The sequence below is a fragment of the Temnothorax americanus genome, unplaced genomic scaffold (genome assembly GCF_048541705.1).
Source record: "Temnothorax americanus isolate GAGA-0224 unplaced genomic scaffold, ASM4854170v1 Scaffold1, whole genome shotgun sequence".
Classification (NCBI taxonomy): Eukaryota; Metazoa; Arthropoda; class Insecta; order Hymenoptera; family Formicidae; genus Temnothorax; species Temnothorax americanus.
This window is the reverse complement of record NW_027509230.1, coordinates 1,159,735-1,185,516: the sequence shown is the minus strand read 5'-3', so window position 1 is coordinate 1,185,516 and position 25,782 is coordinate 1,159,735. Positions and strand designations below refer to the sequence as shown.

At 42.3% G+C, this 25,782-nt stretch overlaps 1 protein-coding gene and 1 long non-coding RNA gene across 2 annotated transcripts in view; one reads left to right on the top strand and one right to left on the bottom strand.

Moving 5' to 3' along the window:
- LOC143896039 (uncharacterized) overlaps nucleotides 1-23,169 on the bottom strand; it is a 57,766-nt gene extending 34,597 nt beyond the window's left edge. Inside the window, exons 1-2 of the long non-coding RNA XR_013256539.1 lie at nucleotides 21,502-23,169; nucleotides 21,090-21,134 (exon numbers count right to left, since the gene is read on the bottom strand). This is a non-coding gene — a long non-coding RNA (uncharacterized LOC143896039). The remainder of the gene's footprint in view (nucleotides 1-21,089; nucleotides 21,135-21,501) is intronic.
- Ft (cadherin-related tumor suppressor fat) overlaps nucleotides 1-25,782 on the top strand; it is a 99,416-nt gene that overhangs the window by 26,991 nt on the left and 46,643 nt on the right. The window lies entirely within an intron of this gene.

Here is a 25,782-nt window from a genome sequence, read left to right as displayed (position 1 = left end):
TAAATTCTTTTTTAAAACATTTTGTATATATCGTACATGTTATTAAGTTATTATATGTACCTATATTACAATCTATCTGTTATTTCGGGGACCATCGGCAAATTGCTCTTACAAGTATTTAACCGTCGTTGAAATATTTATAGAAATGCGGGATGCAATACGCGATATTTGCAGAGCAAGCCGATTAGATCCGTATGTAAACTTTTGCATGCGCAGAAGCGTTCGACCGCACAAACCAAACGTGCTTTTTACGGGAACCGCGCTCGTAAAGAGCGTGGCCTACTGAGCATGCATAGCAACAATACGTTTCGTCCCGCGCCAAACCCAAGGCACGAGAGACGACGCCAACGCGCGCGCGGGTTACGGCGGCCGCCGGAATCGGGTTGCGCGACGGCTCGTCGAGAGACGCGAGAGAAAGTGGGAGAGAGAATCAGGCTCCGGCCTCGCTGCCACTGCTATTATGGCCAATAATTCATTGAGTGACTGTCAGGCCCTCCGCTGACCAGCCCTGGGCTGCCGCACCCCTCATGTGCATTGTGTATACGGGGTGCCGCGAAAGTACGGATTTGCCGCGTCGACATCGCTGATGACGATCCGCATCCGAAATCGCGCTTATCCTGCACGTGTATCGCGCACAATGTCTTAACATAAACGAACACTAACTTGCATTTATTTCCGGAGCAATAAATCTAATAATATCTTCATCATAAATTTTCTAAGAGATGTAAAATGATTATTGTCACTCATCGTTACAAATTAAACTACAGAGCTCTAAAAAGTCATAAATATTTTAAGAACTTAATTAGGAATAGAACTAGACAGCAAAATCATTTTGATCTTTTATTAAAACTATTTTTGATATATTTTTGTTGCGTTGAATTTAAATAAATTCTAAGTTTCTTTGCAACGTATAAAATTTAAAAAAAAAATCAATTATGCTATACACACACACACTGTGCGTATAGTATAATTTATTAAGTTATAAAATTCTATATTCATATGTGGTTAAACCTGCTTGTATAACTCTCACAATGTTGCTGGTCGAGCCGAAATAATTTCTATCGTTGTCAAATTTTTGTCGTCATTTAGTGCCTCCCTGACATTAAGACGAGATGACCTAATTAAAAGCGCGAGCGGAGCTCGTAAACCACATAATAGCGCTTTATGGGCGTGCCAGAGCGGTATCGGGATAATCGTTCCCGCGCGAGATGCCTTCTCGCGGGAAATGCGTTTATCCTGGATCGCGTGCCAGATAACGAGGCCAGAAGTCGAGGGAAATTCAGTGGCGAACAATTAGAGATTACCATCGACTTTGCCTCGCTTCTGGACATTGTAATTTCATTGAATTAAGATTTCAGTGCGAACTATTTACTCGAAAATGATCTTTATAGTCATTCTTGACATTTGGAAAAGTGGACAATGCCGCTACTATATACGCACGTGGGTGCGTGTGTGCGTATTATATAATAAATAATAAATATAGATAAATAGATTAGTAGATATACATTAAAATTATATTATATGTAATATAATTATATAGCTATATATGTATAATATTGTATATAATACATATAATTACAAATACAATAGTTTTGAGTTACAAAATTTGGAACTTTTGCACTGTACCTTTTTAATCTATATACACACATTTCACGACACGTATTTTGACTGCGTTTATCGACAAAAGTCATAATATAATCTGAATGTCGATCGAGCGTCAAGCTCGACACGGGTCGTTCAATCGAGATCGAATTAATAGTCGCAAATAGCTTGCGCGCTACATTGCGCTCCCTTAAATTAACACCTTTGGCACCTCGGCTACACTTAAGCGGATTCCGCGGCGGCCATAATATCCGTTAATTAATTTGAGCGCGCGTTAATATACAGAGTACTCTTCGTAGAATGGACGTCGCGGGAGATATCGTCGGGCAATGATGATAATAATAAATTACATTATGGACTCAGCCTTTTAATTAATCGCGCCAGATCGCGGACGAGGTTATACAGGGTGTGTCGGGTGACAACGCACGGTATTTTTCGCGTTTGAAGGTAAAACGTGAGAGGAACTCGTGCATTGTTCTCGAAATTATTACGCTCGTTCGTTTATGAGTTGTATTATTCGATGTAAGTGGATCTGGGTATGGATGAAAGAGAATAATGTTGCAATAAAAACCAAATAATGACATGTAGGAACAAGATTTAATAAAATAATTCGGTGTTAGCAAATTTATGAAGATCAAGACCTTGGAATTATATTCGCGCGCAAAATCGTAATGAATGCTCGGACACGCTTTTGGAGTACAGAATGTAGAAGCGTAAAATGTGTGGTACAGCGCGACGAATAAATCGATCGCTGGAGAGCCTTTTATGGCCTTTCACTCGCACCGATAAGTATCGAAAGTGACGCACCCACTTTGATGCTGGTGGACCGTTTACATGCGAGAAACGAAAGTTCATTTCCTCATTATATTTTTATAACGCTGGAATAGACGTCATCAAATATTACGGGATATGGAGTTTTAAAAAATCAAATAACGTTACGCATCAATTATAAAGATTATAAATAGATAGATTATATTATATTTTAAGTAAACCAATACAAAAACTGAAAAAGACCATGATTAATAGAAGGATTGAGCGATAGATTTTGCGTATCTCGAGTCACCTCGCGAAAACGCAACACCGCCTATAAATCGCGCGGCTATAAATTATCGTATTTAATAAGCAAAAGGTTTATAATTCGGAAAATCGGCAGTGCGTTTCACCGAACGCGAAGGAAGGACTCGAGACGTTATCGTGCGCGCGCAAATAAGGAACGCAACGCGCGTTGACCACAGAAAAATCAAATTCTCAGATCGAGAGGGGGGTACAAGGGGGAAAGGGGATAAAGGGCGGTAGGGAGGGAGTCTCGGCCGCAAAAGCCTCCTCCGAGATACTCCGGGGGAGACGTCGAGCGAGCGAGCGAGGATCGCGGAAGAGGAGGGGTGCCGGACGCGCGGAGGGGGATAATTGCAGAAGGGCCTCGCTCTTGCGTTGCTCTTGCAAAGAAGTCTTAAGACGAGATAAGGCACCGGCGATAACGATTGAGCCCCGCGGGAACTCTTTGCCTACGTGCCACACGCGCATACACACACACGCACGCGCGCGCGCGCGCGCTCTTGGCGACGCGTTTGGCGTGATGTAGGATTTAAGGAGCGCGCGTATTTTTTTCGCGAGTTTTGCCCGGCTCGGTGCGTGCATGTGTGCGTAAAAAAATTCGCGGTTGCAACGAGGGACAGGGAGGAAAAAAAATGCAGAGAAAAAAATTAGCGCGACGCCACGGCGCGTTTCAGGGAAAATATGCGCCGCGAGCACGGGCATTTTGCGCTTCCTCGCGAAACCGTCGCTCGCCCGCTGAATATTAAACCCCCGAGTTTCTCCCCCGAGTAACATTTTATTAAATAAAGTGCGTAGCAAACAACGGGGTTGCCCACCGCCGCCGCGTCGAATTTTAATGATACGCTCTTTTGAACAACTTTTCGAAGCCGATTTCTTCCCGGGGAAAATTTTATGGCGGATAATCACTCGCTTTGCAACAGAATTCTTCCGCTTCTATTATTCATTAAATCCGCATATCTCGTTACATTTGTCTTGCATATCTATTTCTGTTTAATATTCTCTATTTTTCTGATATTGTTCAATTTATATTATTGAAATAACGTACTGTAATTTTATATATATATATATATATATATATATATATATTATTTATTACAGATAATGTTTTAAGAGTATATACTCTTCATTTCACTTCTATATTTATTTAATTTTTGATACCATTTATTAAAATCAATAAAAAACTATTTTTATTTGCTAGATAAAAGTATATACATATAACAACAAGACTCTTATATAAATTATATTAATAAAGTATTGAAAATTTGCAATAACATAGTCGATACAACCAGATTGTAAACAACTGTGACATAAATGAGCTTGGAATTATGTAGCGTACACATTTTCATCTGTATTCGATCTGTTGGGCCGCGGATCAACAAAAGGAATACACGACAAGAGAGGAGAAAAAGAAAAAGTCGATATAGACGGAGATAGAGGGAGAGAGTCGTCAGATCGTCGGCGTCGGGACGAGCCCGCCCTGTCCTTCGGGGCCCGTCGTGTCGATCGGCGGGCCCATAAGCACGTGATGCGGAATATTCTTTTCGCTTCGAGATCGATCTCTATATCGAGATCGGTTTATGTTAATTCCCCCTGCGCCTTGACAAACGCATACATATATAAGTCTACATATATATAATATAAGCTTATGTCAAAAAGTGAAGAAGAAAGGCGAGAGAGAAAAGCACAGACGCGTATATTTTTTTAAATATTTAAATGTTTAATAGATTTGGAAGATCGAAAGATACGATAAATATTCACATTACAGAGTTAATACAAATTGTAAAATATATTGACGTAGATATTAAATGGCAATACAAGAATAGAATGACAATTTTTTCAACGTCGAAATGTGTTGGCGATATTTCTTGCGATTCACACATAAACGATTTATATATTTTATATTTGACAAAAAAGTTATTGGCGGGGGAGGGAAGGAACTTAAAACGCGTTCACGCGCGTCGCTCACATCGGCGATCCAAGAGTTAAACAACTCGCCACGCGTGTTTCCGTTCGCGTTGCGTTGGTGGTCTCGCGGCCGAGCACACCTCTCCGAGCCCTCCGAGGTGCTCGAGGAACACGGAGGACGCTCGGCGGTTTCGCATCGCCGTCTAATTTCTCTTCCGTCTAGGCTCGTGTACGGCAGATTGTATTCCGTAATCCCGAGCGCGATCGCGAGTATGCGAAATGACATGCGTGTGTGCGCAGCACGCGCGTTTCATCTATCACGGGTCGGATAACGCGCGCGGTTGCAGCGATTGCAACATTGTGGAGGCAAGAGAGAATGAAAAAGAAACACATAGACAGAAAGAAAGGGTGGGAGGGAGGGAGAGAGGTGAGAGAGAGAGAGAGAGAGAGAGGGAGAGTTTGGGAAAATTGAAATCGATACCGCGCAAATCATGAGTTCAAGGCGGCGAGATAAATTCCTGCATGCGCAGCTCGCTGAATAAAATCAAAATTATCCGCGTCGCATTAAAATTCTTCGTCGCCCGGGGCCGCCCGGCTGATAATTACGTTCCGTATTTACATATCTCGCGGGATCGCCGCCGTTACAGGTACTTCTTGGTTTTAATACGCGCTATGCGCTGCCGAGCCGTGCGGGAAGCATGCGTCGGAATTTGTATCCGCGGATAATAAAGAGCACACCCCCCCCCTCGCACGCTCGCGCGAGCGCGCGCGATAAGCGATTCCTCCTAGTATAATCGGCGCGTCCGCGACTAATCGACCCGCGCAAAAATTAACGCGTCGCTTATCGACACCCGGGATAATTTCTTCGGGGCGAGCCTGTGCCGATCCGAGACCGCCGCCGAGCGTATACTGGGTGATTCGGGAAGAGATCCGTGACGTTTCGAAAGAGATTCTTACGAACAGATCCGATTTGTAAATCAGGAGTCAAGATGATGATTCTTTTCTTATTAAATGGTTATCTCTCTTTTTTACGTCATTTATACTGTATTTCTTCATACTTTTCTTGAAATTTGATGAAATTTTGCGAGATTTACCACGACAATACCTAATATAATGAAAATTAATTGTCTAACAAAAAGACAAATCTCAGACTTATGTTTATGTCGACATTTCTTGCTTGTTTCGAGGCATTCGGAATACACTCACTTTCTTTGCAAGCTATTTCCTCTTAATTCACCCGATATGTGAGAACTCGATCACGGCCCCGCACGCGTTTAGACTTTTTATTCCTCATCCCGACTTACGACTCATGTTTGTTCGAATAAACACCCCGGGAAAATAAATTAATCCACTTTCTCGAGGCGAACCGACGGACGTCGGGTATTTTTGTGTCATTAAAATTCTTACGCGGCTTCGAGAGAGCTCTCCAGCACCTAATCGCGTCCTCCAACTTTAAGTATCTAACTCCCTACTCCACATTCTCTTCCGGAACAGACGTAAATGTCACAGATATTACACTTTTATGACTAACGTATACACGCATCTTTAATGGCGACCTTTTTCGTGCCGCGAAGAGAAATTAACATAAATTGATCGTTGACGGATAGAAAAGAGAGAGAGAAAGATCTGAATGAAAATGTTTTGGGTTCCATATATACGGACCCTAGAGGACACGGAAGGCGGGGTCTGATCTCGGTGACTCGGTCTTCTTTCTCTTTCTTGTTTTTTCCTTCCTCTCTCTCTCTCTCTCCCTCTTTTATCGTCTTCCTCCTTTTAATTGTATTTCGGACACAACTATCCGATCGAGAGTGTCGGCGCGATGTAAACGCGTGTAAAATTCTGTCTCTTGGACACCACGCCGCCTGCGCCCTGCGCCGCCACGTACGCCTCTTTCTTTATTTTGTTTGCTCAACCAGTCTGAATTATCAGAATTAATTTGACGTTAACGACACGTGTTTCGTGGGAACGGTGCATTTTGGGAATTATTATTTCCGTTGAAAATTTGTCGGTGTCTTTCCGTGCAAATTTACACGTGCGCGTAAATTTCTATATTTTTTTAACAATTGCAGAAAAATGTATTTCTTCGTGATTAAAATATTATTTTAATACAGTAAGATTTTTTTTCTCTACTTTATTCCTCTAAAAATTCTTGAAGTCAATACATGCACTAAATACTTAATTCCGGAACATTATTATTAAGTATAAAAATATAGTTACGCATTGTACTTATATTTTTATCAGGTATTATATGCGAAATGCTTTGAAAAATGAGAAAGCTAATTGTTTCGAGATAAAGTAAAAAGAACGTGCTTGCCCTCGTATACTTGATTCGTTATTCATGATGAATCATCTTTCATCATTCACATTATAAAATATTTATAATTAATATATGTTAATGTAATTTAAATATAATCATATATAATATATTTAGAATATAAATAGAGTATATATATATTTATACTCTCGCGAATAGATGGTGCGTTTGCGGGCAACGTCCGTTAACCGTTCGTCGACTTTCCGCCGTAACGCCAGTAGCGCATCTCGATCGAAGCTAATGGTCGTGTATGCGACGCGTGGTCTTAAATCGCGTGCGACATGAAGAAGGGACGTTGAAGCCGATTCCGCGGGACCCAAGGTTATACTCTTCTGCCGCCGCCGCGCCGTCGCCGCCATCGCGTTTATTTCACTCTTAATTCACGGCATCCCGTTGTAAACGCGTAACTATTATATCTTATTCTCCCGTCGTCCGCGACCCCAATCAGCTTCATTATTATTCCCGGTTCTTACGCCAAACTCTATAGACGGGCATTGTCCCACGGACGGCGACTCTCGATCGTCGCCGTCGCCGTCGCCGTCGAGATGTGTAGGTGTAAATAAAGATCGCTCCTAAATGTTCGATCTACACGGTGCGGCGATTCATTCCGGGATTAAGGAATAACGCTAAGGACCGGTTCTCCGTAAGCTTTGTCTCCTCGCGGTTTTTCTTCGTCTTCTTCTTCTTCCTTTCCTTTCGCACGGACCCGCTCGATCGAGGCCGGATCACCTTCGCTCGCGTCAAAATGTCTCGCGGCGCGCTCGTAATCGTTACTTATTATTTTATTCAATGCGTAAAATTGCCGGTACGAGTATGATTCAATGCAATTCGATAGCGCGAGTTATTCCGATGCGTTCGTTAATGCATTTTGTGAAATGTACGACGCGATTTAAGTGGGATAATCACGAAATCTCTTTACGGCGGACATAATCGCGAAGTCGACTGTGGAGAAAAAAATAATAATATTCTGCGAAACCTAAAAAGTTATCTATTCGTCGGCGACAACAATAATTGAATGCGATAATTTAATGTGTCATAATTTAATAATTTAGTAATTTAATTAAGCGCCCGCCTTCAGATTTTAATAAATATCTTTATTGGTGATGGACGGGGGTAACATCCCCCTTCTTGTTCGCTTGGAAATAATCGCGAAGAAAAAGGACGCGATATTGGGCGTGCTGGTAACGGCGTAATAAACGATTAAAATATAATAACATGTCAACGGGCCCTTTTCGGCAGGCTCGAGCGAATCTCGAAGGATGCGGAGAGATGGAAGGAAGGACGAATGCTACAATGTTCGGCAGTGTATCATTATCATATCATAATAACGGCAGCAACGCTATTAAGGTCTTAATGCACCACCATATTCCGCGCGCGAAATACTCGGCGAGACAAGTTAAGGATCATCGAAGTGACGGATCGCGGAAAGATTAAGGAGTACTTTACAGCTTGCTAAGAGCGTCGAACTCGCACCGAAGCCGGCTACCGAGCGTTCGGGACGAAATTCATGCGCGCAATAAGTGGTAATACTCGAAAATATTGAAACGTAGATTTTCGCGAAACAAAATTCGTACCTATAATTTCTCGGGATTAATCGAGATTATTTATTTTATTACTTTAATTATATTAGAGATGAATTTTTTTCTTCACAGTATTCAATTAGTTCGATTTCTTGATCTTTTACATCAAGTGATATTATTGCTTAGACAACGATCTAACATTAATAAAAAAAATAAACTATTAAAAATATTATCTTTTATTAAAAGATATTTTATTTATGTATATTTTCTATATAAAATGATATATATACCATTTATACTAATATAATTAATGATTATACCATTATTTCACATATCCAATTTTAATTTAGGCATTTATTTATTCTCATATTTGATTTAACAATCAAGTTCTAGAATTATAATATTCTCTCGGGAAGTAATAGATTCCATAGATCTCGAGTATAGACTGGTGATTGTATGGTTTAGTCTTTTAAAATATGACAAACTTGTGAAGCATTTGTTCGTACGCGAGATTGAAGATTAAAAAGTCGACCGTGTGACTCAGAGAGTACAAAAGGGAAAGCAGCGATTAAAAGACGCGTGGGAGGGCGGATAAGGGAGAAATGCATTGTGAATTCAACAGAGGTATTATGGTCGAGACGTGGAAGCAGTTAGACACAGGTCTTTCCCGATCTTTCAGCCTTTTGAATTTCACGAATTTTTTGAAGAAATTTGCACCTGAATGTCCACCATGGAGCCATGGTATTTGCCATTTCTCGTCTTTCTCGCTATTCTCTGCTATATATGCCATTGAAAGCTCAATAGGTTGTTTACAAAACTCCATATTCGCCGTGATGGGACTTGCAAATGCATTTTCCTGTTGGGGTCAAACCATGACTCGCGTTCCATAATTTCAGAGTATATATCGATGTCGATATATGTCTATGTCAATTATTAATAAATTAACCCTATAATTTACCTTCGAAGGGAGATTTCTGATTAAATCATACATTTTCCTATAGAATTCGTGATCTTCGTATAAGTGTACTCTTCGTATAAGTAATCTTCTTAAGATCGCCATTAAACGCTTAATTAATCACCAACGACTTAATCAAGTTGTAAATAGCTACAATAGCACTTGAAAACGTTTGAACACGCGCATCAATATATTTTTAAACTTTAATTAAAATTGAAAAACGTATTTGTCGGCAAAATGGGCCAATTTTTTAAATTCAAGCATGGAGAAAACGGTAGTTGCGCGTTACGAAAACAAATAGAGAAATCTTTCGTTCGGTTGACAAAAGGTGTTTTTACACCTGGTATACGTATTCAGACAGAGAGGGGCTTATGGGGAATAAAAGGAAGGTGGCAGTGGACAGGGGGAAAGAGCATAACGAGATACGGCGCGTTCTTGCAACCGAGAGGATCCATATAGCAGACGCGGGCACGGGTCATTGTTGGCGGGGTCTCTCTTTTCAGGACGCCTGAAAGAGGCATCAGCCAGCCAAGGTGACCCCTTGGCGTTGGGACCGGGGCCTTGGAGAACGGGGCCTGAATATCAGACGGCGGCTTTCTCGCACTCGCGCCGCGTATCGTCGCGTTAGACACACACCGAGCCGTATTTCGCGCGGTCGCTCGTAAGATCCCGAACAATTACTTGGGGGTTTGGCCTTCGTGCGATCCGACGCGAGTGACGCGACGCGACGGCGATTCTCCTCGCCGGCGCGCCTCGGCATTGAGATTTTGTGGGTGTTAAATGCGCGCGCCACACACTTTGTGTACGCTGTCCGAACGGGCGCGAGCCGCGAACTTCTTAAATTAAAGCATGCATTTGATGAAAAGGATCAACGGAATTAAAAGGAATAAAAAAGAAGAAAAAGGTCAAGAGTATCCTCATTAATAAGTAAAGGCTCCGCGTGAAGGTCATCCGGAAGACGAGACTTTTGTGCGGGCCTGAGTTAAAAAGCGTCGCGCGCGAGACAAAATGAGCTCGGTAAATGTGCAATCGGTATAATGGTGCCCATTATGCAGCCTTTGCACGCGTAGAGACCTATAAATTCAAATGCGAACTGCGCGGGATGCTGTCCAAGACGCGGTAAACATCCGAAGCGTTGAAGAACAATAAAGCCTCGGGAAACGTCGCGTCGAGGATTTTTATAAAGGATTGTAAAAAAACTGAATATTTTAAAATCTTGGCGCTAATTTAAAATTATCAATCTTAGAATATATTATTATCTGAGAAACGGCGATAATAACTACAATAAATAAAGATCCATTCCCAACCGAGATCAAGGAAAATTAACACAGAACGACGCTTTTTGATATTTGCATCGATTATATATTGCGACACTCGTGCGACTTAGATCCACAATACGCAGATCTCATAAATTACGACGATAATTACAGGCGGACATGTTCTGCCGTCGACCGCGGAATATGAAAACGCGATGCGCGAAAGAATCGAGTCGACGCCTTTTAATACGTAGATCTGTATTGCGGGCATTTCCGCCGTTTTAACATGTCAACCCGTTTGCGGTAGAAATTATGGATAGTTTACGGCCGACACGTTGCACATTGCGTATACTTGGCGCGAGTATTTACGAGATCGCTTTACGACATAAATAATGTTAGAATTCATTACTCCACACACATAATTACGAAGTGGAATTTATTCACTGCAACTACTATTCGGCGGCATATACGTGGGCACCGAGATTGACGGACATGAAATCAACTATCCACAATCACTGTCATAATCGTTTCACATCGGGCGCAACTTGAACCGTTTTGGCGATTCGTTGTCAGCCGCGTTTTCAAAAGATAAAAAAAACGATAATGAATATAAATTAAAAGTTCCTGCTCTAAATTAAAAAGGAAAAAGTGCGAAAATCAGGAAACCCGCTCGTCAGATCGAATAGTTTCGACTTACGAATTTTTTGAGTGTGGAAATTCTTGAAAGATGCGAGATTACTTTTTAGATAATCTATAATTGGTGTCAGATTCCAGGATACAATTTTGTTTATAATTTTATATGTTGTATTTTATACACACGTGTGTGTCTTAATATATATTTTATATATGCATGTATTCTGATTTGTTAGAAATGTTTTTCGTACGGTAAAATTACAAACGGAATTATTTTCTAAATTATGAAGCGAATTACAGAAGAACCTAGAAAGTAGGCTTTTGTATAGTACAATCCATTCCACGTAAGATTCCCTTCCGTTCCTACGTCTTTCCACGTAACGTATTGCGGTTGCGAACGCTCAGATATACGGATCGATACCGAGAAAGATGAATATACGGCGCGGCGCGGCGTTCGCATGTGCGGAATTACGGAAGGATAACGCCCGCGGGACGGCGATAAAAAAACGTGCGGGCGCTGCAATCAACACTAATTGTATTTACGATTACATAGCCGTATTACCGATGTAATTACGATAGCCGCGCGAGCGCGGATCTCCGCCGTTCTGCACGCCCCGTGCGTCCCGCGAATCGTACCGCGTAATATCTCGCGAGTTACCGTTACTTCGATGCATCTATTATCTCACGATCGACGTGCGAAATCATTTCATTCCGCTCCGGCTGCAAATTATTCCGGGGTTGATTGACGGGCGCTTTCAATAAATTTTCACCCCGCGAATCATCCTCTCGTTGCGCGGCCGCTCAACGAGCTCAAGTAAAAATAAACAATATCGTTAACAAGTCGTATCGTTCATCCATCTACATTCACCGAAATCGCAGTTATCGTTCGATTTTTGTTATTTATCGTAAAGGAATCCTGTTCCTAATTTACTATTCAATCGTGTTCTAAAGTTCTCAAGCACTGCAATTACACTAAAGATCAGCACTTTAATGCTTTCCTGCCATTTCTACAATGTACAGTAAGATTATTTATAACATGTTTTTAATATATTTTTCTGTCTTATATAGTATGTCAAGAGGTATCTCGCATTTAATTTACTATCAATCGTGTTCTAAAGTTCTTATTAAGCGTTGCAATTATACTAAAGATCAACATTTTAATGCTTTCTATAATTTCTGTGATGTTTAACATTATTTATAATTTTTATATTTTATAGTATAGTTTTATAAAAGCAGAAATATACATATAAGCATGTATATGATCTTCGATTTATATGATTTTTATCCTATATTCTTATATAGGATGAAATTAGATTGTGTCAACAAGACTATCTTTGTAAAAAAGCAAAAGCAGAGATGTCGATAAGATAAAAATAACAATGTACGTGTCATTTATCAGCTAAGCCATAACTAAGTATAGCGTGATCGTGCCATTCGAATTCAAACGCAACGTGATCGAGGGTTAAACGCGATCCGAACTCGAACGCGAGCGCGTTTAGCACTTGACCTTCGATTATCGTCCTGTCCTTTCTAATATCCCCCACCGAGGGAAGCTCGCGCTCACAAACGGCGTCTGACGTGTCGCGGCTTTAGAAAGCGGCGCCGAATCGCAAAAAGTCCGATTTTTATCCGTCATATCCCGACTCTTTTAACCCTTTTGCATCGTGATCGCGCGCGCCGGTTTCTCTACCGTGAACGGGCGGACGCCTCCCACGTTACCGCGGGTATATACGGCCGCTGTTGCGTTGCTGTTGTTGTTGCTCGCTCGCTTATTAACTGTACTCGCGACCGACGGACTGCCATTCGCGTAGGCAGGCATATCGCGTTGCCGCAACGCCAACTTTCACGAACGATCTTTGTTTCTGCATTTAATTCTCTCTGTCCCTCTCACTCTTTAATTTTTAACTCGTGCGTAAACAGATGTATTCAGTTTATCTTATTTCTTATTAATTCGTAATAAAATAAACATGTCGCGTAATCATATTTAGTGTAATTTAAGTGAAATGAAATAAGACGTGACTGTTGTAGGAGACGTGTCCGCAGAGAATTTTGGGGTTCTGTTCAATTATTCGCAAGATATATATTATTCAAAAGTCAACGCGTTTTACGGACAAAGCGAGGAGTCGAAAAGTGGCATGTTGGAACTTTGAGTCATTTTCTCCTACCGAAAATCCAACATTGTATACAGCCGCGAGCCGCGCGTTAATCAACGCTCCGGCGTAACTAGCACGATGTCAAAAAAATTCCAGAGATTCCACGGACCCTCGAGATACGTTACGCATATATAAACGACGCATCCCGTCATACTTAATCTATTTCTCCGCTTCGAATCTCGATGTTCGCGGTGATATGATGTCCGTTTGTACGATCGTCGATCAATTCGAGATGAAGTACGCGAGATCTTCCTGTGAGAGGTGCGTCAACGTCTTTGACAAATTAAACGTTATCGATGGAAATAAATAACAAAACTTCAATTTCTCTTCAGCTACGTGCTTATCTCATTCAAACGTTTCACGCGAAAAGTTGAAAAGTTGTGGGAAAGAAAGAATCTCGTTTATGACAACATTTCGTCTCGGAGGACGAACGCCGCTGGATAATATTTACAAGATGTCCCGGGATGTAACGGTGGCCGCGGATCGTCACAACATCCGTCGTAAAAGAAACCGCGGGGTCCGCTTCAGATCTGGAATCGAGATGCGTTACGATCGTGCGACGCGTTGTAAAGAAGAGCTGCTTTCGTGTTTTTCAACGATACGCCTATGGATCGTCGATCAATTTAAAAGGAAGCGAAGCACGTGATTACGTCCTCTCTCGTCTAGTCTCATCCTCCTTGCTCTTTCTCTGTCTCTCTCTCTCCTCTTTCTCGGAAGGGAGAGAGTGGACCAGTCTGGTTCTATCCGAACTGACTTTCGAAGTTTCCGACAGAAATCGCTACGGCGCGGCGTGGCGGCTAGGCGGCTGCACTAAAAATCACAGCGTCGCCGTTATCGATCGATAGATCGCTGGAAAGATTGATCTTCCTCTTTTTTTCAAAGAGCTGATTACGATTTGCAAACGAGCCGGGTATCTCGCCAGTAATCTCGCTTTCAGTCTATAATTGAAATATAATTTACGTTACGATAAATTAAAGCGCGACCGATCTCAATCGTGAGATGTGGGCTCGTTCGATATGTGTCATCGACGAAGAGTGTGTCTCGCCAATGACGAGAGTTATGCGTTTTATATGAGATCACGGTGCGTTTGCCGGAGGAATCCGTTGCGTCGTAAACGCGAGATAACGACGAGAATTTGAAAAAGCAGCGCGGCTAAAAGATAATTAATAAAACCGTACGCGCGGCGCGCTTTCTAACGTTCACTCTCGAAAGTCCATAAAATTTATACGTGTATTACGGTACGCGATTGCTACGGTTAAGGAAAATTTCCTTACGCGTTAGCATCTAATTATTGCGAAGAAATATTTATATCGTTCAAGTTATAATACTATTTTTAAATTGTACTAAAGAAAAAATTGGTTTACAACATTCACCAATTTAACCAACTTATATCACAGTGTAACGGTAATAAAATATGTTCTTCTTTTTCTAGAGAAACTTGAAAAATTATATTTTAAATTTATTTTAAAATTATTTCTCTCATATTTTGTCAAAAGTATAAGAAGACAGTATAGATTCTCTGATCCTGATGCCACTGTAATCAAAAGCAAAATTGAAGGTGCAAGCGCAAGTGATTCGAGTAAATCGATACGAAATTTTGATATTTTTAATCAAGTTTCAAGGAGAAATTGCTTCTTGAATGTTCCTCGGAAAAAAGAATTTTAGGCCACTGCCGCTACCGAGCTGTTCCGACCAACTCGTACGGTCTTTGAAAACACGTCGTCGTTTTTGGCGAGCGGCCCCGATACGTGGCCCGATCGATTTAAAGCGAGGAGACGGAGACGGAGACGGAGACGGAGGCCTGGACGAGACGGGACGTAGGCCGGTGTGTAACTTGTTGCCGACTTTCAAGCAGGCCAGGCCAGGCCAGGCCAGGCTCGGCCGGCGCGCGCACGAGGCCTACGGCTAGCATGACGGGAACCAGAATGCTTCGTTCCATCATCAACCGGAGGAGAGGAGGACTCCGCGGAGAGTCCCGTAGCTCTCGAGTCGACTCGAAGAAGCGAGTCAAGCCCGGAGCCCGGGTCTCAAGCTGAGAGGCGGCTGAATTCCACACTCTCTATACCTTTTATATTGCCTTTGACTATGCGAGGAGCCGTTGGCTACGAGTCGCACGCGAGTCCGCGCAACTCTCGCGCGCGGTGTCGGGCAGGCGAGTAGCGGTTTCTAAAGCGGACTTCCCTCGCGCGCGAGCGAGGGAACGTTTACGGGCTGTCCGTATCTTTAAAACGGCCACATCAGGCGTGGCTCTTGAAAATGAACGTGCTTGAATCTCAACTTAAAGCGGGAAGCTTGGAATTCATTTTCTAACGGAAATTTTTATAATACGATGTAGTGGATGTTGACAGGATATTTTCTCGTTCTCGAAACAGCGAGAGGTATGTTTAATCGTTCACGAAAACGGTGTCTCAATCAAGTCGGATCGGAACGGAACGGCGCGGCGCGGCGCGGCGCGGCGCGAGGTATCGAGGTACCGTATCGCCGGATACACTCTGGCACAGAAAATAGACGCTTGACAACGGGCACTTTGTAACTTAATTACGTACGGACCGCATCGGCTATCGATAAGGCAACACCCGGGGGCCATTGTCGAATGCCCGCATACGTGTAGTACATACAGTACACACCGAGGATCCATCGTTACCCCCTCAGGTAAACGGATCCTCGGAATTATTTATGGTCCACTCTAAGTCCCCGGGCTCTTCCTCCCGTGAGAATTTTTAACGCGCGGCAGTAAAGACGCGAGGCAGTAGAGACGCCCCGAAGAGAGAACGGCGCCGTGGATCTATTTCCGATTTTAATCGCGCGAGCCGCGATATACGTCGCCGATTAGGAAGCGCGGCCTGTCCTCTCTCGCCGTTCCGTAATTCGCCTGCTCTTTCTATTCTTCGATTCTCCGAAGCGATAATTCATCATTAAACGGAAACTGAAATTCAGCTTTCACGATTTTCTTCACGAGAGATTACGAGAGATTGATAAGAAATGAGCAGTTATGGGAAGCCTGTTATTATTTTCCACGAAAACTTATAATAATAATATATTACCACTACTGGTAGAGTACGCAATATATATAGTTCGTAATTTAATTCTATTTTTTTGAATCTACGATTCTTCTAAATAAACATCTATTTAATTTTTTTTGCTATATTCTTACAAAAATAATATAGACATATTATTTGTTTATCAATAATTTTAAATGCTTTAAAAAACCGAGTTTGCGAGTTATCTGATCTGTGACCGGAACCTGAAACTGGATCACTAGCTGTGTAACTTGGTCATTTACATTACGAGATATGCAAGCGTCAATTAATTTGACTATCCTCGAGATACGTAGTATAACGCCACGAAGAATCGATAAGGCATTTTACTCGAGCTGATCCATAAATAGATATCTAAAGTCTAGTTTTATGGACTGTTTACTAATTATTTCACATAAAAGCGAAATTAAAGAACGTGACACATTGACATTATATGAAATAAAATCATCCGTAAAGCATTAATAGGGTTGGTTATATCCGTTAAAGATTTCATCATTCAGTTGGCGCCTTTTTGAACGAAAATATAAATATGTCTACGTCAATGTGTGTGTGTGTGTGTGTGTGTGATCATTCAGAATTCATCCTTTTATCCTAATGAACGAATACGATTGAAGTTAATGCGATTCCGTCTACGAAGCTTATCGTTTCTCTGATTTACCGTTCGCTTGGGGCGCATCCACAGTGCGTTTTTCAAACTTGTCACACAGCTTGGTCAAGTCCAGCGAAGAGAATACATTCTAATTTTCATTGGACACGGGGCGCACACGTCGCGACCTTCGGATTCACGAAATTATTTACGAGCGTTCCTAGTTTCCACTCTCAGCGGACAAGATATGCGAGAGTGGGGAGGGGGAGAGAGGGAAGAGAGAGACGAGGAGAAGACTCGCGCGCGCGAAGACGAGAAGAGGAAGCCTAGGGGGAGAGAGATCGCGGAAAGTCAAAGAGGAAGACGAAGATCTACCCGAGGTAGGATAGGAAAGGAAAGGGTGGAGAAAGAGAGTAAGAGAAGAGAGACTCGGAGGAGAAGGAAGGAAGGAAGATGAGAGAAAGAGAGAGACGAGGGACCGAAAGAGACGCGAGTCTCGGAATGCCTTTTCGAGTTTCTCGCCAAGTGGCCATCAGTTCGAAGCGCCGGTCCCGGCCATCCGAGAGCCAGCCAGCCAGCCGGAGTCAAACGAAATCACACGGATTTACATATTATGATTTACATCCCTGTCCTCTGTCTCTCTCTTCTACTCTTCCTTCTCTCATCTCGTCTCTTGCCACCGCGCCCTCCTTCCTCCGCCGCCGCCGTCCTCTTGTCTCGCAGCGTCCCGCTCTCTTTTGTCTCTTCTTCACGTCTCGCTCGAGCGTCCTCTCCTTCACCCCTCTACCCTTTCGGTACAGACTAGAAAAATGCCAATGTGCACTGACGTTTCGGTTAGGTCAAGTTTCCCTCTTCCGCACCGGTGTTATTCGCGTCGTGCGACGCGTGTCTCGCGTTCGCATCTCGCTTTCTCGAAAACCGGAAATCCTTGTAATATCGTGAATGGCCGAAGGAATGCTATATTACGTAATATCCAACTCCTTTGCTCAAGATATCAGTCCGAAAAAGATATACATCTTCTATTTATCAATTGGAGAATTTATTTTGATTAATTAATCATTAGTTTAATTATTGTTGAGAATTATTAGCGCGTGTGGAAAATTTCAAAAATTTTGATACCTGTCGATAACAAAAAGTATAAGGAGATATCAAATCAGTCATTTGGAATTATTTTTCCGGCAAGAAATGATCTCAGCAGTCAGAGTCATAAAATAAACGAGCCGATCATTCGAAGTAGAGACACTTTCATAGTTTACTCATAACGGATTTTTGCGTCGTAAATATGAAGTACGTATTACCGTTACGTTATTGAACGCCACACGCGGATAATCATTTCCGGTTTTCCAGTAATGTCTCGATCATCGTGTTTAATGTCCACAGTTTATTTCGGTTACACTTTATTTTTATATGTCGCCTTATCGCGAAGTTAAGTTATCAATCTTCAGAAAAAACAATAAATCGATTGACTTAATTTTATTTTTTTAATTAAATTAAAAATAGAAAGTAAAATTTCTACAACTTCAAGATTAATTTTTATGAAATCCTAAGGAATAACCGGGAATAACTTTTGGACCATTATTCCATCGAATTTTTCAATTATTACGAAATGAGATCTTGTAATTTGATTCGTCGGAGTCGTTTTTCTCGGAACCGCGCGCGGCTCTCCTCGGTATTGACGGTATTGTCTTCCGCGAAAATTTCCGGACGATCGCGAAAACCGAGCGCGTAATCGACCGTGTACCCTGAACAGCTTTGTACATTTGTCCTCGTATTCTATTACGCGGCCCGAGGCGAGAACCAGTTTGCATCTGACCTACTGCGCCGACACGAGATGGAAAGTGGTAATTGCGATCCGCTCTCCGCGGCGAAATTGCAACTTATCGCGATTAACTCGTATCGTCGTCATAGCGCGGCCTCGTTTCGCGGGTTAGTTGTAATCGGAGGAGGAACGTTCTGACCGTTGCGACACACAAACGATCCTCCCTCGGATCGTCCTTACGGCGAAAATTTACTACCGATATGTATAACAATAATGATATGGGACACTTACACTACCAACGCGGGAAAAACGAGGTCACGCACTCGAAATTTATGAAGTTACTCTTACCAAGGATCTAAATTGCGATCTACGGAGAGTCGCTCGAGAAAATTATTGGCGGAAATTTAATTGACGAAATTACGAGCTATCTCTTTGTGCTCCGCCTTGAGTAAAATCACTGTTTTTTTTTTAAGAAAGTGACAAGGCGACAAGGTCAGTCTCTCGCACCAAGGAAATAAAATATTTTTACATGTTGCCAACAAGTTCTCTAAGAACGATTTAAGATAAAAGCTTTCTACACGTGTATATGAACATTCTTGCAAATATAATGATACAAATAGATATATATGTGGACTATTCTGCAATGTTAACGGAAGCTCCGTCAAAATCGATCATTTTCCTTCATTTTGTGAAAAATTTTACATCTAAAGGTAATCCTATCGAATCTTACTTTATTGTAAAAGCATGGACCTGCTTACGCGTGGACCTTTTTAATCTGTTTTAATTTTTAGCATAATAAAAATTAAATCTTGAGTTTTGAGAGAAAATTAAATATTCAAGTCGCGATAATTTTTAAAACGGCGCGCAGAATATCTAAAATTAGTGCTCTCGAGTCCTTTCGTACAAACAAAGCGATTCGCGCAGTGGCTGGATCAGGAATCCGTATCTCGCAAAAACGCACGAATTTAAGAACAAGCCAACGGGAAACAGCGGCGCGTTTTTGCCCGATCTAGGCGAGGAAGTCATCCGTAAGAGAGCTGGAGGAATAAAAAGCATCAGGTAACGAATGGGGACCACGCGTTCGAGGCGGCCGCGGCCGTTCGTAAGATCATAAAGTTATCTCGAGAGATAAAGATATACCACGGAAACTTCTTAACTTCTTAATCGTGCGCGCGACTGGCGAAATGTGCCGGTAGGCACGTGCCCAGAACGTGTTTTGAAATACGACGCTAAATACATCCGCTATATTACGCCACAAGTTGTTCGATTATTAAGAAAGGAAAAATAATTTATCTACTACGTGCATACAATTATAAACGTAATGTGTATAGTTTCCCGCATGTTATCTTCAGAATTATATACCGTGGAGTTCGTTCAATGTAGAAGAAGAAAAATATTACATCTAGTCATATGCACGTATAAGTGTAATGCCCAATTCTACGTATCAGTATTTCATGAATATTAATAATCGTCACGCGTGGTTCCAAGTTCCAAGTTTTTCAACACGACGCAGAAGAATCTCGTTTTCTTAAAGGCATAATCTCTATTATACGAAAGAAATTTGCATTTATTTTTCACACAGCGAATTAATAGTCTTTCTATTTGTATATCGTTATTTTGAGTATACGTTAGAACGCGTACGCAAAATTACGCAGTCACAGCTTCGCACAGGACATCAATATAGTTCATACACGTTTCCCTTTTTGCAAGTATTTTTTCTGAAATTTTTCCCTTCGATAATAGGCGGACGATCGCGCGTGAGTATTCTTGGCAGCATTGGGAAATTTTCAAGGACGTCGGGACACGCAGGGTGCGTCGGGGACTCGTCGCCGCGGCAGAGAAGGACCGAGGGACAGAGAATGGGTACGGCCGCGGCCGTCGCGTATCGTAAACGACGGTGCGTGAATCATACGCGTATAGAGCTCAACGGAGACTATAAATAAATTCGCAGCCGGCGCGGCGGAATGAAGCGGAGGCGCGTGCGACGCGAATATTCTCGCCTGTCGTGATAAACGAGAAAGCGGAAGTGATAGGGGACAGGTATTTATGTACGCGCTGTGAGGCAGTCGATCTTGAAATTCGATCGACTGGAGAGAGGATGGAGAATGTTATTAAATGCGTTTATATATATATATGCGTCGCGCGGCGTATATCGCGGATCTGAATCTGTGATAAGTGACAATTGTCGACGAAAGGTGCCCACTATTATTCAAATTATTATGGAAAACGCGAAATAAATCACACGTATGCAGACTATATTTTCATATAATGTTTAATACGTGTTAGAAAAAGACCAAAAAAAAATAACTCACCGGCCGATGCGCAACAGCGGAGTTGTAGTATAACCCTGCGTTGATCTGAAACACATATAAATATTTTTACGTTAAAGCATGTGAGTGCACGTTACATTTTTAAAACATTATTTTAATTATAGATATTTGATTTTGAAATGCTAATGCAAAAATCGTCCGCGAAAAATCGTGCAAGTAATATTTTACGACCATGCGAATAAGAGAGACGTGTGACATTCGCGACGTAATATCTCTTCTTGAACATCGCATAATATATGCCGGAGATCGAACTGCGAACGTGCGAACGTGCGCCGGAGTTAAACGTCGAACGAGTAACGAATATCACGTAAGTAAATCAAGTGGCGCTTGAGAAAGTGACGGAAATCCGTCACAGGACGGCAAAATATAATGAACAAATATAACAATTACTCACCCCCCCCTCCTCCTCCGTTGTCGCATCTCGGCACACTCACTCACTCACGAGTCACGACGTTAAAATGCGCAAAAATATCGTCATATGATCGCGCGACACTTTCGACACTTTGCACGCGGCACTCCCGATATTAAAATCTCGCGACGCGGCGCGTATGCGATCCGATCGATACTTACCCGTAATGTCCCGCAGGTAGACACCAAATGGCGGTCGGCGGAGAGAATTTCATAAATCGCGCGGCCAACTTCACTCGCCAGGAGCAAGCGTCGCGAGGACGGCGTGACATGACGCCACGCTTGCCGCTTGCGCGACGATTTTGGTTAACCGCAATTAAATCGTCGATTTATGAACATTCACATTTGTGCCCTCTCCAGCACGTCGTGGCGTCATGTCACTCGATTTAGGGTCCGCTCGTATCCTTTATCCGTGTTCCGAAAACGACGCGACGATAACTTCGTTCCGAAGCCGCGCGTCGACCCGACGCGAGTCAAATTAACGATTGAAAATAGCGAGACCGCGACTATCCGAAAAAAATGTAATCGAAAGTCAGTATTATTGTCGAGTGTACGATTAACGTACCTCGGTATCCGTATAAATTCCGAACATTCGCGCGACGTGTCACAATTTTCCGCGTAATCTGAATCGCTGGACCCAGCGCCCATCTGGCCCATCAGCGATATACTTTGTGTGCGTTACTCCGCGATGCCGAGAGTGCCGAGAGCAAAGACATTACGCCCGTATCGCACTATCGGCTCGCGGCCCGGCCGCGATTACGATTCTACTTCAGCCAATCGGAAAGTAGTGGTCGCTGAGCTTCCGATTGGCTGAGATAGAATCGTAATTGCGGCCGCGCGAGCCGCCAGTGCGATACGGGCATAAGCGCGTAATGTCTTTGCTCTCGAACAGTCTCGGGTCTCGGACGTCTCGGTCGTCTCGGATTGCGTCGCGAAGTAAACGCAAGTGCCGTCGTGCCGTCTCTCACTTTTCGCGCGGCTTCGGAACGAAGTTACCGTCGCGTCGTTTTCGGAACACGGATGTCACGGATGGAGAATACGAGCGAACCCTCTGAATCGAGTAATAACGCCGCGAGTGCTTAATCAGAGATCACGGTCGTTTAACCTCGCATTTAATCGTTGATATTTGGCGATATGGATGTTCTTAAATCGATTTGCGATTAACCAAAATCGCAATAATCGCATGATAAAGCAGCAAGTGTGGCGTGTGGCGTGTCCTCGCGACGCGACGGTTGCTCCTGGCGAGTGAAGTTGGCCGGGTTGGCCGTTGGCCGACTGCGATTTACGAAAGTTCCTCCGCCACGTTAGCGTCTACCTGCTTGCGCCGTTTGCGGGACGTTACGGGTGTCGATCGGATCGCAGCTTCGTTCGTGGCTTCTCCGCCGTAATTCTTCCGTCTCCGTGTAATAACGAAGTACGCGCCGCGTCGCGAGATCAATACCGGGAGTGCCGTGCAAAGTCAAAAGTGTGTCGAAAGTGTCGTCACGCGCGATCATAAGTGACGATCGATATTTTGGCGCGTGAACAACGTTGCGAGTGAGCGCGCCGACGGAGATGCGACAACGAAGGATGAGGACCGAGGAGAAGAGGAGGAGGTCTGGGAGGCATCGGGCGACGGCGGAGCAACTGTGGAGCAAGTCCATATTTTGCTATCCTGGTAAGAATAAAATAGAATGAAATGAATCAAACTTACTACTTTGCGGAAGAAATTCGTTATTTTTATCAACGTGAAGTATCACGAGAATATACCTTTGTAAACGTGTAAGAATAATATTATAAAAAAAGTTGAAAATTTTACTCGTCACGTGGATCAGTGATATATTTGGAAGACCTCGACATAGGAGGCTATTTGTGTGAAAAGGAAATTTACTTGGAATTCTTGCGGTATATGCTAAAATAAAAAGAACGAATTTCTTCTACGGCGCAGTGTTTAATTTATTCCATTCTGTAGGTTCAAAATGACTACGATGAAGGAGCTATTTTATCTCGGCTACTTCCCGAGTGACGCCCCGCGAATTCCGCGCGGTTCTAATCAGCGGGATAATTTCGGCGGTAATTTCTAGAAGCAAGAACGCGGAAGGATCGGAAATTAGCACGCGATAATCTCGCGCGCGACAAAAATTCACCTCGGATGATAAATCGGTGATGCGCGACTCTCGCTACGAGCGACAAGCCGTGCGTCGCGCGGAACTTCTCGCGCGAGCCAGGCGTATGCATAAAATGTGGTAAATGCTTTTACGTCGCCGTGCCGAGGCGAGCGTTTCGAAGCACGCGGAGCGCGTTAGGGCTTCCTCTGTTTTTTTCCCTCGCGTATCTTTTTATTTAATCCTCGCGCTCTCTATAGATACCGAAGGGGTCTCGCGATAAAACGCAACTACTTATCGGCGACTCTCTTTCTCTCTCTCTCTCAGCTCTCGATAAAATCGCCGTAACATTTGTCCCTGCGGTAATAAGACACACGGGATGTCTTGAGATTGCACATTTCCACGACGACAGTGTTGTCTCCCCTCGAAAAAATTACATTTAAATGCAACACGTGCGTGTCTGTACGTTTTATATATTTTTATTTCAATAGAGACTAAAAATATTCTAAATGTAATAACATAGATATCACCGGATATAAATTACAATGAAATATACGAATATCGCCGCGCACCATTCGGAAGTACTTAAGTATTTACTATTTAAAAGTAAGATAAGAAAGTTATTTATCCGGGGACTCCTCTTTCGAGAACCGACCGGTCGTCACACGAAATTGTAAACTTAACTCGCGAGGTTCAGGAGGCAGGGGTCGAGACACGTGCCGGGACGCGGTTACAAATATCAAACCGACTACCCACGTTATTGGAGACGCAGAAAATCGAGGAATGTCGCGTAGTATTATCGCGCGGCCCACAGCCTCCGGCCGAGAGCGAGAAATGTGTATGCGCGGCGTATGTCGATATACATACGGAGTGTCCCAAAGAAGGCGTACGTCAGTAGCGGTCTAATCTATTGCAGACTGGGTCTGCAATAGGTGCGTAACAAGCTTTTAGCCCCTCTTTTGCTCTAATCTCTAAAACGTGACGTTTTTCTTCCAACAAAAATCTCAAGTAAATACATTTTATAATAATATACGTGGTGACCAATCGCGGCTACTGAAATTAATAGCTGTTGTTTCATAATAAAAAAAAAAAAAATAGACAGAATAAATTCAATAAATAAATTGAACGCTTACTTTATAGAAAAAGTAGTCATTTTTATTAGCGCAAAAAGAATATACATTTATGAACTTGTAAAAATTGAAGACAGATCGGAGTTTAATTAACTTTTTCTCAGATAATTTAAAACGAATTTGAATTTATTACGATTCAATTTATATAATTAAATTAAATTAATGATATATATCTATTGATGTGCAATATTATTATTATGTTCAACGTGTCTAACAATTAATTAAATTATTGGCAACGGTAAGTAACGAAAATATATCGTCACGAAATTTCTTCGAGGATAATTCGTTAGTGACGCAAGTCGTCTGTGGGAAAGCCCCTGCGTATATACGTGCGTACGCATATGTATTATAAGAGTTACGAAATTTTCAACCAGTAATTGAGTTTTTAAATTTACGAGGGTGACGCGTATCTGTCAGAGTGCGCGATGCCGATATTCGCGCGAGGTATTAAATCGTTTTACTTGCAACAATATATGAGGCTTTACACGCGAGTTTTATTCCGCAATCTGAGTACGCGTATAAAAACCAGTCTCAATTTGTGTTCTTAACAAAGAAACAGACTCGCGTTAAATCCCGAGATAAAATAATCGATCGAACAACAGATTCTCTTTTAAAATAATGACGATAATTTTTCGTAAAACGTTACTTGGACTCTCTGCAATTGTTTTTAAATCTACGTTATTCGCGTGGGGCGTAAAATACAACCCAGCCTTATAAGTCCGCTAAATTTATAGAGTAAAACTTTTTTTATTGATCGCAATGCTGCACAACGTGTTTCCAGAATTAAAATAGAACTTTTGCATTTATCTTTGTCTGATAAATGATATATATTTGCAATATTATTAATCTTTATTTAATTGCAAATTATCAAAGAGAACGATAAAACGTGAGATATAAGTGTGCGCGTGTGAGCGCATAATGACTTTATCTCTATTTTGAACACATCGAATAATCGTAAGATATATTATGTTTTTTCTTTAGCAATGAATATAGCTAAATCAAATTAGTTAGGTACTTAAAAAAATCATGTGATTGCATCGATTCTCCACCGAC